The sequence below is a fragment of the Aegilops tauschii genome, unplaced genomic scaffold, assembly GCF_002575655.3.
Source record: "Aegilops tauschii subsp. strangulata cultivar AL8/78 unplaced genomic scaffold, Aet v6.0 ptg001165l_obj, whole genome shotgun sequence".
Lineage (NCBI taxonomy): Eukaryota > Viridiplantae > Streptophyta > Magnoliopsida > Poales > Poaceae > Aegilops > Aegilops tauschii.
Window position 1 is genome coordinate 16341 of NW_027333370.1, and position 12808 is coordinate 29148.

The 12808-nt window shown below is 36.9% G+C and overlaps 3 non-coding genes across 3 annotated transcripts; 1 reads left to right on the forward strand and 2 right to left on the reverse strand.

Annotated features, from left to right (window-relative positions):
- Window positions 1-1380: 1380 nt before the first annotated feature.
- Window positions 1381-1453, reverse strand: TRNAF-GAA (transfer RNA phenylalanine (anticodon GAA)). Its single transcript has one exon. It is a non-coding gene; the product is annotated as a tRNA-Phe (tRNA).
- A 1639-nt stretch (window positions 1454-3092) lies between these two features.
- TRNAT-UGU (transfer RNA threonine (anticodon UGU)) lies at window positions 3093-3165 on the forward strand. The gene has a single exon. It is a non-coding gene; the product is annotated as a tRNA-Thr (tRNA).
- A 1216-nt stretch (window positions 3166-4381) lies between these two features.
- TRNAS-GGA (transfer RNA serine (anticodon GGA)) lies at window positions 4382-4468 on the reverse strand. Its single transcript has one exon. It is a non-coding gene; the product is annotated as a tRNA-Ser (tRNA).
- Between the last annotated feature and the right edge of the window lie 8340 nt (window positions 4469-12808).

The following is a 12808-nucleotide window of genomic DNA, read 5'->3' on the forward strand; positions in this document are numbered from 1 at the left end:
AGATGCCCTAACAAAACTTCGTAAGAAGATATCGCGAGAAATAGTTGAGGATCGAACTCTATCTCAAAATAAAAATAGATGTTTTACTACCAGTCACAAGCTTTATGTTAGGCGCAGTACTCATACAGGAACTTATGAGCAAGAATTGCTCTATCAATCACCATCTACATTAGATATATCTTCTGAAACTTTTTTCAAATCCAAAAGTTCAGTACCTTCCTACAAATTAGTGAATTAGGAGAGGGGCTCTTTTGTGTAGAAAAATAAAAAGCAGGGCAATCTTTCAAACTTGCATCCGAAATGTGAAATATTTATACAAAGAGGGAGAGATGAAGACAATGCAGCAGGGTTGGTTATCTAATTGGCTAGTCAAACATGAGGTGGTTCATAGATCTTTGGGCTTTGATCACCGAGGAATAGAGACTTTACAAATAAAAGCAGGGGATTGGGATTCCATTGCTGTCATTTTATATGTATATGGTTACAATTATTTACGCTCCCAATGTGCTTATGATGTAGCACCCGGTGGATCTTTAGCTAGCGTGTATCATCTTACGAGAATACAATATGGTATAGATAATCCAGAAGAAGTCTGCATAAAAGTCTTTGCCCAAAAGGATAATCCTAGAATTCCGTCTGTCTTCTGGATTTGGAGAAGTGCCGATTTTCAAGAACGCGAATCTTATGATATGGTGGGAATCTCTTATGATAATCATCCGCGCCTTAAACGTATCCTAATGCCTGAAAGTTGGATAGGCTGGCCCTTACGTAAGGATTATATAACCCCCAATTTTTATGAAATACAAGATGCTCATTGAATGATAAGAAATTCATGCTCACTTATACAACACAACTCCAGATTTTATTCAAGTCAAGGAATATTTTTAGGTTCTTTTCCTAGATGAAACGGAATACCTATTTATAATTAATTCCTAATTATACAAAAGCATTCCAGATAGACTGAGCAAAAAAAGGGTTTCATTTGGATTCCCCTATTTTGAAAATCGCATATTAATTTCCTTCATATGAACAGAAAAATAGGATGACTCAAAGAAGTTCTCTACCAGGAACTTTGTACCGCGCACATTACTTAGCACAACTAGGAAAATAAGATAAGATAAAGATAAGCAAGACTAAAAAAATATTCGTCGGAATAGCGGAATACAAAATTAAGAAACGCAAAAAAATAAAGGGGAATCTCACCCCCTTCTTTATCATAAAGAAAAGATATATTTTAAAACTTCTTTAAAAAGAAGTGCCTCTATATTTATATTATAGATTTATCCACTTAGATGAATAAATATTATTAATGAATATGTATCACAATCCATCTCGAGGTATTTGGATCAATACCTATTCGGTGGATCTTTTTTTTTTCTCTGCCAGGAACCAGATTTGAACTGGTGACACGAGGATTTTCAGTCCTCTGCTCTACCAACTGAGCTATCCTGACCTTTTCTTGTGCATCATCCTAGTAGAGTATTTGTATCTATGTCAATTAAAAGGACTAAAAATTAATTAAAGTATTTCAAATTTAAAATTTGAAAATGGGGGGGTAGTCCTATGCATTGTGCATGGTTTACTTAAATAAAACTTAAAAATAGAGTGAATAACCAAGATTTCTTGCCGATACTCTAATAAAAAAGAAATCTATTCAATGAATAGGATAAGATCCATTGAGTTCTCTTCGCATTCCTTTGTGAAAGAGTAGAATGAGAAAGCTAATGAATCTTAAACCCATTGCATTGATAAAAAGAAAAAAAAGAGGATAAATAATAATAATATAGTATAGTTAGGGAATAAAAGAGGATTTGGGGATAGAGGGACTTGAACCCTCACAACTTATAAAGTCGACGGATTTTCCTTTTACTAGAAATTTCATTGTTGTCAGTATTGACATGTAGAATGGGACTCTCTCTTTGTCCTCGTCCGATTAATCCACTTTTTTAAAGATCTCGAAAACTTTGAATTTGAATTGAAGAATTTGATTATTCAATATTCGATTGGAGTGGATTCACAATAATGAAAAAAAAAAATTATGATATGAGTTTTTTATTTCATAATCATTATCATTTCTAATTTCATTTTTAAAAAAGATAAAGAACCTATATTATAATTATAATATAATATGAGTTCTGTGATTAATCGTTTGCTATGTCAGTATCTATACGTGTTTATTAAATGTATAAGGTATAAAACCCCTCTTTCTCTAATTTAGAATTAGAAGGAATTCCACTAACAACACAACGTAATTAACTCGATTCGTTAGAACAGCTTCCATTGAGTCTCTGCACCTATCCTTTTCCTTTGTATTCTAGTTCGAGAACCCCTTGTTTTCTCAAAACACGGATTTGGCTCAGGATTGCCCTTTTTTAATTCCAGGGTTTCTCTGAATTTGGAAGTTACCACTTAGCAGGTTTCCATACCAAGGCTCAATACAATCAAGTCCGTAGCGTCTACCGATTTCGCCATATCCCCATTTCCCTCTTCTTTGAGACCAGGATTCCTTGTGTAATTTCATCCATCTCTTAGTTTTTTTTTTGAATCATTGAGTTCATCACTCAACGTAGTCTAGCAGTTCAGTTCGACTCTATTTGAGAGACCTCGCTTGCTTATTGCAATTCAGAATTGAATTGATTCTATCCTTGATGTATTTGCAATTCAATCCGAATCAATATATCCAAAAGTTTTTATCTCCCCCACCTCCCGTCTTACTTTTTTATAGTATTCAAAATTATACTATAACGCTTGATATTTATTCTTTTTTTCTAATCAGAATTAGCAATTTTATTTACTCTGACTCTATGTTCCCCTTAGTGAAATATTAATCCTCAAATTATTAACAAATAATAAAGTCTATAATGATCAAATGAAAATACCAATAAATTCTATAATTTTATTTTTTAATATCCTATAGTTAAGCATATCAAGCTAACTTTATCTTTAAGAAGTTTTAGTATTTTTTTATTTTTATAAGTATAACTTCAAATTTAGAACTAGTTAATAGCTAAGATTAATAACTAATATCTGAGATTTTACGGATTTCCTATACTATACCTATTTCTATTTGTTACACTATTTCCGTTATGTAAGCCCACTTAGCTCAGAGGTTAGAGCATCGCATTTGTAATGCGAGGGTCATCGGTTCAAATCCGATAGTCGGCTTTTTTTTTTCTCTATCGATGTTCTACGAACAAGAATCTCTTTTTTTCCGAATTAAATGGAGAATCCAGGATCTTTTATGTTTTTTACCTTACAATTTTGCTAGATACAAAACAATAAAATAAATAATATATATACAAAAAATAAAGATTTTGATGAAATTCCATTTTTTTGGGTACTTTAGTTGATTTTACTCTGTTTATCCTGTAGTTTAATTCAGTTTTAATTTCGATGTATTCTGTAATGTAAATACAATGAAATTAATTGTGTAAAATGAAATTTCAATAAAATAAAAAAAGGAGTCTTCATGTCCCGTTATCGAGGACCTCGTTTAAAAAAAATACGCCGTCTGGGAGCTTTACCAGGACTCACTAGAAAAACACCTAAATCCGGAAGTAATCTTAAAAAAAAATTCAATTCTGGGAAAAAGGAGCAATATCGTATTCGTCTTCAAGAAAAACAGAAATTGCGTTTTCATTATGGTCTGACAGAACGACAATTACTTAGATATGTACATATCGCTGGAAAAGCAAAAAGGTCAACAGGCCAGGTTTTACTACAATTACTTGAAATGCGTTTGGATAATATCCTTTTTCGATTGGGTATGGCTTCAACCATTCCTGGGGCCCGCCAATTAGTCAACCATAGACATATTTTAGTTAATGGTCGTATAGTCAATATACCAAGTTTTCGTTGCAAACCCCGAGATATTATTACTACGAAAGATAACCAAAGATCAAAAGGTCTGGTTCAAAATTATATTGCTTCATCGGACCCGGGGAAATTGCCAAAGCATTTGGCGATTGACACGTTGGAATATAAAGGACTAGTAAATAAAATCCTAGATAGGAAGTGGGTCGGTCTCAAAATAAATGAGTTGTTAGTTGTAGAATATTACTCTCGTCAGACTTGAACTTAACGAAAAAAGGAAAGGTTCATAGAATTTTCTTCCCCTTCCCCTTTCCCCGAACTAAATCGCCCTAAGACCATTACCATTAATTTGTATTTTCCCATCAACTAGCTAAAATTGATTAACCCTAGGATTAGGATCCTTTTTTCTTTTTTCCTCTATGTGTATTTTACATACCACAGTAATTTGCTATAGAGAATTTCTAATTTCTATTAAATCAAAATAAGATAATATAAGATATTATTGCTGGAAAAAATTGTTATTTGATTTGATACATTGTGATCCTTAACGTTGATGAATTAAGAAAAACGGAAAGAGAGGGATTCGAACCCTCGGTAAACAAAAGTCTACATAGCAGTTCCAATGCTACGCCTTGAACCGCTCGGCCATCTCTCCTACATAACTTATTATGGAAAATAAACTGAGTGAATAGCGAGTTTTCTTATTCCTGCAGTACAGGTACAACCGCAACCACTCGGGGGTTCCATAGTTCTATTGGAAAAATTCCTTTTGATCTAAGTGGAAGGATACAGGATTTTTTACTAGAAATTGCGCTCGCTATAAAAAAAAAGTTTTAATTTGGGTTTTCCCGCAACTAAAGAAAAAGAAAATGGAAGAATTCTTCTTATTGCATAATAAAATAAAGAAACCTTAGAATTCCGTTTGCATAAGATACGCTACACCATACTATCGAAATCAAAAATAGGGTATGAGACAATTAATAACTTTGAAAACACGAAATAGTTGATAACATAAGTTGTTGTTCAGAAATAGCAAAGTGGAATGAAATCCAGTCTTAGTCAAATATTTCATATCTCTTCGTGTCCAAGCAGAAGGAAAAGGATACAATTTGAGCTGAGCGGAAAATCCATATCTCTATCTCTCTTATCCATTTAAAGCATATGGATTTAGAGTAGAGCATATGGATCAATCTATTTATAATTATAAGAATCGAATGTGTTTGTTTTTATGTTATTTTGTGAAGGAATGAAAACAATTCTATATAGAATGGGTTGGGAATTATGCCTAGATCCCGTGTAAATGGAAATTTCATTGATAAGACCTCCTCAATTGTAGCCAATATTTTATTGCGAATAATTCCGACAACCTCAGGAGAAAAAAAGGCATTTACTTATTATAGAGATGGTGCGATTTGACTCTTTTTTTTTGCTTTTTTTTAGCCCTACCTATACCTCAGTCTTACGAAAAAGAGAGGGGGTTGGCATAGAGAGAACCAAATTTGTAAAGCAAACAAACCCACGCTTCGGGAAGGTGAGGCGAACTAACAATTCCTTCCGTCGTGTATCCTCGATTGATGCGGCTTCAGATACTTCAATTGTAGATTTGAGTATTGAGCGAAAGGTTACACCTACAGGATATGGTATGGTATGGATTACAGGCCAATCCTACTCTATTAGTATCCGTAGGCAGCATAGGGGAGAAAAGCACTACACCTAGAAATAGGAATCAACAAGAGAAAAACTTTGTTAGAAATTACCCCTTTCCTGATCGGTATCAGGGCTGGGAAGAATGGTTGGGATAACAAACAACCATCAGGTTTGTACTTTGGATACCCCTATAACCATCAAAGATCGTTGAAGTAGCTAATTCCTCTAAATAGGAGGCGTTGAGAACAAAGAAATTATTGGAGCTATCGTTTTCCTCTAGCATTAATAGAATTCATTGGTGTTAAGAAAAACCTCTTGTGGGAAGGTTGGCTAGAGATTTCTTGGAAAAATACCAGCCCCTTTCGGTTCATAATGAGACGGGACTAATTCTATTTTGATTCTATAGATTATTTCGCTTAGTACTATTATGTACAGAAGGGAGGAGCCGTATGAGATGAAAACCTCATGTACGGTTTTGGAACGGAGATTTTTTGAATAGAATGAACGACCGTAACGGATGTTGGCTCAATCCGAAGGAAATTATGCGGAAGCTTTGCAAAATTATTATGAAGCTACGCGACTAGAAATCGATCCCTATGATCGAAGTTATATACTCTATAACATAGGCCTTATACACACAAGCAATGGAGAGCATACAAAGGCTTTGGAATATTATTTCCGGGCACTAGAACGAAACCCCTTCTTACCGCAAGCTTTTAATAATATGGCCGTGATCTGTCATTACGTGCGACTATCTCCACTATAGAAAGAAAAAAAAAAAGAGAGGATCAAATTTTCTAGTAAATACTAGAAAAAAGGGCTTTCTACATAGGGATCGTAAAAACAACGATTTTTCCCTATCAGCTGTAGGAAGGAAGGACACTTCACGAGAATCAAAAAACGAAGAAAGTATGGCCTATACTACTACTCTATGGATAAAGTTTCTCAAATTGATAGAGAAAGCACCGTAAAGATCAATTAGTGAGCGACTGGGTCGATACAACTAAAAAAAACTGCTTACTTATCCCATGATATGGGGCAAAATTTAGGAATCCGCTTATGTAATAGAGCCGATCCACTAAGGGATTAAGCAGCGGTGTAGTATCAGATCCCAAAGATAGTAAGTTCTTTTTTCTTTCTTATGGAAAAAAGTCTTTTTCAAGGATTCTATAGAGATTTCATATATGAAAACGGGATAGTTACCTTTCAGAAAATTTGAACGAAGGCTCTATATCTATCTATGCTTCATTCTTCTGAAGGTGGGAAAAAAGATCAAACTGATTATTGATAAAAATTAGGGTTTGAAACTTAGGTAATTAATTTCTTCTGCTTAACCCAAGAACAAATTGGATCGATTTTTGATAAATCGAATTCAGTTAAGATAGGGGAAATTCAGATAGCAATTTCTGAGCCGTATGAGGTAGGAAACTCTCAAGTACGGTTCTAAGGGAAGGAACTTCCTATTCCGACCGAGGAGAACAGGCCATTCTACAGGGTGATTCGGAAATTGCGGAAGCTTGGTTTGATCAAGCTGCTGAATATTGGAAACAAGCTATAGCGCTTACTCCGGGAAATTATATTGAAGCACAGAACTGGTTGAAGATTACGAAGCGCTTTGAATTTGAATAAGACCATGCTCCTTCTTTTTCATAAAATGGGTGGTTTGGTTGTTGATCCATTAATCAAATAAATTAGGTCGTAAGATCGAATCAAGAATTTCATTATATCCATTTCTTATACCTTCTATTTTATATGATATTTCATAAGAATAAACCATAGGGATAGGGTCTAGAATAGAAGTAATAAACTGAATAAAAAGAGGGGGCAATCTAAATATTGCTAATATATTAGGACCATCTTATTAATAATTCTAATGAGTTATCTTGGAATTTAGAATCAAATAAAAAACCCTATATTATGCTCAAGGAAAGTAGATATAGATAGGAGCTTATGCCCTCAAAAAAAAATACACTAGTTTCTTAAATTAAAAATAAAAAAGATTTTTTTCTTACGTCGAGAAATATTTGTTTTTCAAGATAAACAATGTCCGTTAGGCACCTAATCTTTATGTCATAATAGACCCGAACACTTGCCTCGGATTGACTTCAATATATAATTGCTCCAGTGAATAACTAAAAAAAAATAGAAGGATGGTAGATAGTAAAGAAAAGAACTAATCACAATATCTATCTTTCAAAATCTATCTTTCAAAATCTATCTTTCAAAATATATATCTTTCAAAGATTCACTAAAAAGACAGTTGGCGGGTCTCTTTGTATGTCTTGTCCGGAAAGAGGAGGACTTAATGATTATTCGTTCGCCGGAACCAGAAGTAAAAATTGTTGTGGATAGGGATCCTGTAAAAACATCTTTTGAGGAATGGGCCAGACCCGGCCATTTCTCAAGAACACTAGCTAAGGGCCCTGATACTACCACTTGGATCTGGAACCTACATGCTGATGCTCACGATTTCGATAGTCATACTGGTGATTTGGAGGAGATTTCTCGAAAAGTCTTTAGTGCTCATTTCGGGCAACTTTCCATTATCTTTCTTTGGTTGAGTGGCATGTACTTTCATGGCGCCCGTTTTTCCAATTATGAAGCATGGCTAAGTGATCCTACTCACATTGGACCCAGTGCTCAGGTAGTTTGGCCTATAGTAGGGCAAGAAATATTGAATGGTGATGTAGGCGGGGGTTTCCGAGGAATCCAAATAACCTCTGGTTTTTTTCAGCTTTGGCGAGCATCTGGAATAACTAGTGAATTACAACTCTATTGTACTGCAATTGGTGCATTGATTTTTGCAGCGTTAATGCTTTTTGCTGGTTGGTTCCATTATCACAAAGCCGCTCCCAAATTGGCCTGGTTCCAAGATGTAGAATCCATGTTGAATCACCACTTAGCGGGATTATTAGGACTTGGGTCTCTTTCTTGGGCGGGGCACCAAATTCATGTATCTTTACCATTAACCAATTTCTTGACGCTGGGGTGGATCCTAAAGAGATACCACTTCCTCATGAATTTATCTTGAATCGGGACCTTTTGGCTCAACTTTATCCTAGTTTTGCCGAAGGAGCAACCCCTTTTTTCACTTTAAATTGGTCCAAATACGCAGAATTTCTGACTTTTCGCGGAGGACTAGATCCAGTAACCGGTGGTCTCTGGCTGACCGATATTGCGCACCATCATTTAGCTATTGCTATTCTTTTCCTAATCGCAGGTCATATGTATAGGACCAATTGGGGTATTGGCCATGGACTTAAAGATATTTTGGAGGCTCACAAGGGCCCATTTACAGGACAAGGCCATAAGGGTCTTTATGAAATCTTAACAACGTCATGGCATGCTCAATTATCTCTTAACCTAGCTATGCTAGGCTCTACAACCATTGTTGTAGCTCATCATATGTATTCTATGCCTCCCTATCCATACCTAGCTACTGACTATGGTACACAACTTTCCTTGTTCACACACCACATGTGGATTGGCGGATTTCTAATAGTCGGTGCTGCTGCACATGCAGCAATTTTTATGGTAAGAGACTATGATCCAACTACTCGATACAACGATCTATTAGATCGCGTCCTTAGACACCGCGATGCAATCATATCCCACCTTAACTGGGTATGTATATTTCTAGGTTTTCACAGTTTTGGCTTGTACATTCATAATGATACCATGAGTGCTTTAGGCCGTCCACAAGATATGTTTTCGGATACTGCCATACAATTACAACCTATCTTTGCTCAATGGGTACAAAATATCCATGCTACTGCGCCTGGCGTAACAGCTCCTGGTGCAACAACAAGTACTAGCTTAACGTGGGGAGGCGGCGAGTTAGTAGCAGTAGGTGGCAAAGTGGCTTTGTTACCTATTCCATTAGGAACCGCAGATTTTTTAGTCCATCACATTCATGCATTTACCATACATGTGACTGTATTAATACTTTTGAAAGGTGTTTTATTTGCTCGGAGTTCCCGTTTGATACCCGATAAAGCAAATCTAGGTTTTCGCTTTCCTTGCGATGGGCCTGGCCGAGGGGGAACATGTCAAGTATCCGCCTGGGATCATGTTTTCTTAGGTTTATTCTGGATGTACAATGCAATTTCGGTAGTCATTTTCCATTTCAGTTGGAAAATGCAGTCGGATGTTTGGGGTACTATAAGTGATCAAGGGGTGGTAACTCATATTACAGGGGGAAACTTTGCACAGAGTTCCATTACGATTAATGGGTGGCTTCGAGATTTCTTGTGGGCACAGGCATCGCAAGTCATTCAGTCTTATGGTTCTTCATTATCTGCATATGGTCTTTTTTTCTTAGGTGCTCATTTTGTCTGGGCCTTCAGTTTAATGTTTTTATTCAGCGGCCGTGGTTATTGGCAAGAACTCATTGAATCTATCGTTTGGGCTCATAACAAATTAAAAGTTGCTCTGCTACTCAGCCTAGAGCCTTGAGCATTATACAAGGACGCGCTGTAGGAGTAACCCATTACCTTCTGGGTGGAATTGCCACGACATGGGCATTCTTCTTAGCGAGAATTATTGCAGTAGGATAGTGGCTAGGAGGATTTGAAAGGCATTATGGAATTAAGATTTCCCAGGTTTAGCCAAGGCTTAGCTCAGGACCCCACTACTCGTCGTATTTGGTTTGGTATTGCTACCGCACATGATTTCGAAGTCATGATGATATTACTGAAGAACGTCTTTATCAGAACATTTTTGCTTCTCACTTTGGGCAATTAGCAATAATCTTTCTATGGACGTCCGGAAATCTGTTTCATGTAGCTTGGCAAGGAAATTTTGAATCATGGATACAGGATCCTTTACACGTAAGACCTATTGCTCATGCGATTTGGGATCCTCATTTTGGTCAACCCGCTGTGGAAGCCTTTACTCGAGGAGGTGCTGCTGGTCCAGTGAATATTGCTTATTCTGGAGTTTATCAGTGGTGGTATACAATAGGATTACGCACCAATGAGGATCTTTATACTGGAGCTCTTTTTCTATTATTTCTTTCTACGCTGTCCTTAATAGCGGGTTGGTTACATCTACAACCCAAATGGAAACCAAGCCTTTCGTGGTTCAAAAACGCGGAATCTCGTCTCAATCATCATTTGTCAGGACTTTTCGGGGTAAGTTCTTTGCTTGGACAGGACATTTAGTTCATGTTGCTATTCCCGCATCCAGGGGGGAGTACGTTCGATGGAATAATTTCTTAGATGTATTACCCTATCCCCAGGGGTTGGGACCCTTTTGACGGGTCAATGGAATCTTTATGCCCAAAACCCTGATTCGAGTAATCATTTATTTGGTACCGCTCAAGGAGCGGGAACTGCCATTCTAACTCTTCTTGGGGGATTCCACCCACAAACGCAAAGTTTGTGGCTGACCGATATGGCTCACCATCATTTAGCTATTGCATTTATTTTTCTCATTGCCGGTCACATGTATCGAACTAACTTCGGAATTGGGCACAGTATTAAAGATCTTTTAGAAGCGCATACTCCTCCGGGGGGTCGATTAGGGCGTGGGCATAAGGGCCTTTATGACACAATCAACAATTCGATTCATTTTCAGTTAGGTCTTGCTCTAGCTTCTTTAGGGGTTATTACTTCCTTAGTAGCTCAACATATGTACTCTTTACCTCCTTATGCATTCATAGCACAAGACTTTACTACTCAAGCTGCTTTATATACTCATCACCAATATATTGCAGGGTTCATCATGACAGGGGCTTTTGCTCATGGAGCTATTTTTTTCATTAGGGATTACAATCCGGAACAGAATGAGGATAATGTATTGGCAAGAATGTTAGACCATAAAGAAGCTATCATATCTCATTTAAGTTGGGCTAGCCTCTTTCTAGGATTCCATACCTTGGGCCTTTATGTTCATAACGACGTCATGCTTGCTTTTGGTACTCCAGAAAAGCAAATCTTGATCGAACCTATATTTGCCCAATGGATACAATCTGCTCATGGCAAGACGACATATGGGTTCGATATACTCTTATCTTCAACGAATGGCCCCGCTTTCAATGCGGGTCGAAGCCTATGGTTGCCCGGATGGTTGAATGCTGTTAATGAGAATAGTAATTCGCTTTTCTTAACAATAGGACCTGGGGATTTCTTGGTTCATCATGCTATTGCTCTAGGTTTGCATACAACTACATTGATTTTAGTAAAGGGCGCTTTAGATGCACGCGGTTCCAAATTAATGCCAGATAAAAAGGATTTTGGATATAGTTTTCCTTGTGACGGCCCAGGGCGCGGCGGTACTTGTGATATTTCTGCTTGGGACGCATTTTATTTGGCAGTTTTCTGGATGTTAAATACCATTGGGTGGGTTACTTTTTATTGCATTGGAAACATATCACATTATGGCAGGGCAACGTTTCACAATTTAATGAATCCTCCACTTATTTGATGGGATGGTTAAGAGATTACCTATGGTTAAACTCTTCACAACTTATCAATGGATATAATCCTTTTGGGATGAATAGTTTATCGGTATGGGCGTGGATGTTCTTATTTGGACATCTTGTTTGGGCTACTGGATTTATGTTCTTAATTTCCTGGCGGGGGTATTGGCAGGAATTAATTGAGACTTTAGCATGGGCTCATGAACGCACACCTTTAGCTAATTTAATTCGCTGGAGAGATAAGCCCGTGGCTCTTTCCATTGTGCAAGCAAGATTGGTTGGATTAGCTCACTTTTCCGTGGTTATATATTCACTTATGCAGCTTTCTTGATTGCCTCAACATCAGGCAAGTTTGGTTAATTTAGTTTGTTTTTTTGTACTGTATCAGCACCTAGTTCATTACTCTTGATAGAGAGGGAGGATCTGCCTTTTTAGATTTCTTTTTCTATTTATTTTTCCATCTAGGATTAGAACCGTATACTTGGTAATAATAGCAACGACACATTATGGCAAAAAAAAGTTTGATCAGAGGGAGAAGAAGCGGCAGAAATTAGAACAGAAATATCATTTGATTCGTCAATCTTTAAAAAAAAAGATAAGAAGCAAAGTTTCTCCCTTGAGTTTGAGTGAAAAAACGAAAATGCGAGAAAAATTGCAATCCCTACCGCGTAATAGTGCACCTACACGCCTTCATCGACGTTGTTTTTTGACCGGAAGACCTAGAGCTAACTATCGACATTTTGGGCTATCCGGACACGTACTTCGAGAAATGGTTTATGAGTGTTTGTTACCGGGTGCAACAAGATCCAGTTGGTAAGGATAAAATACCCTTTCGTATTTGTATGGATTTCTGGAATTGATAATCATAGAGGAGCCCTCTTTACCATTCTGTATAAATGGACTATTCTATTTGTATAGATATTGGTA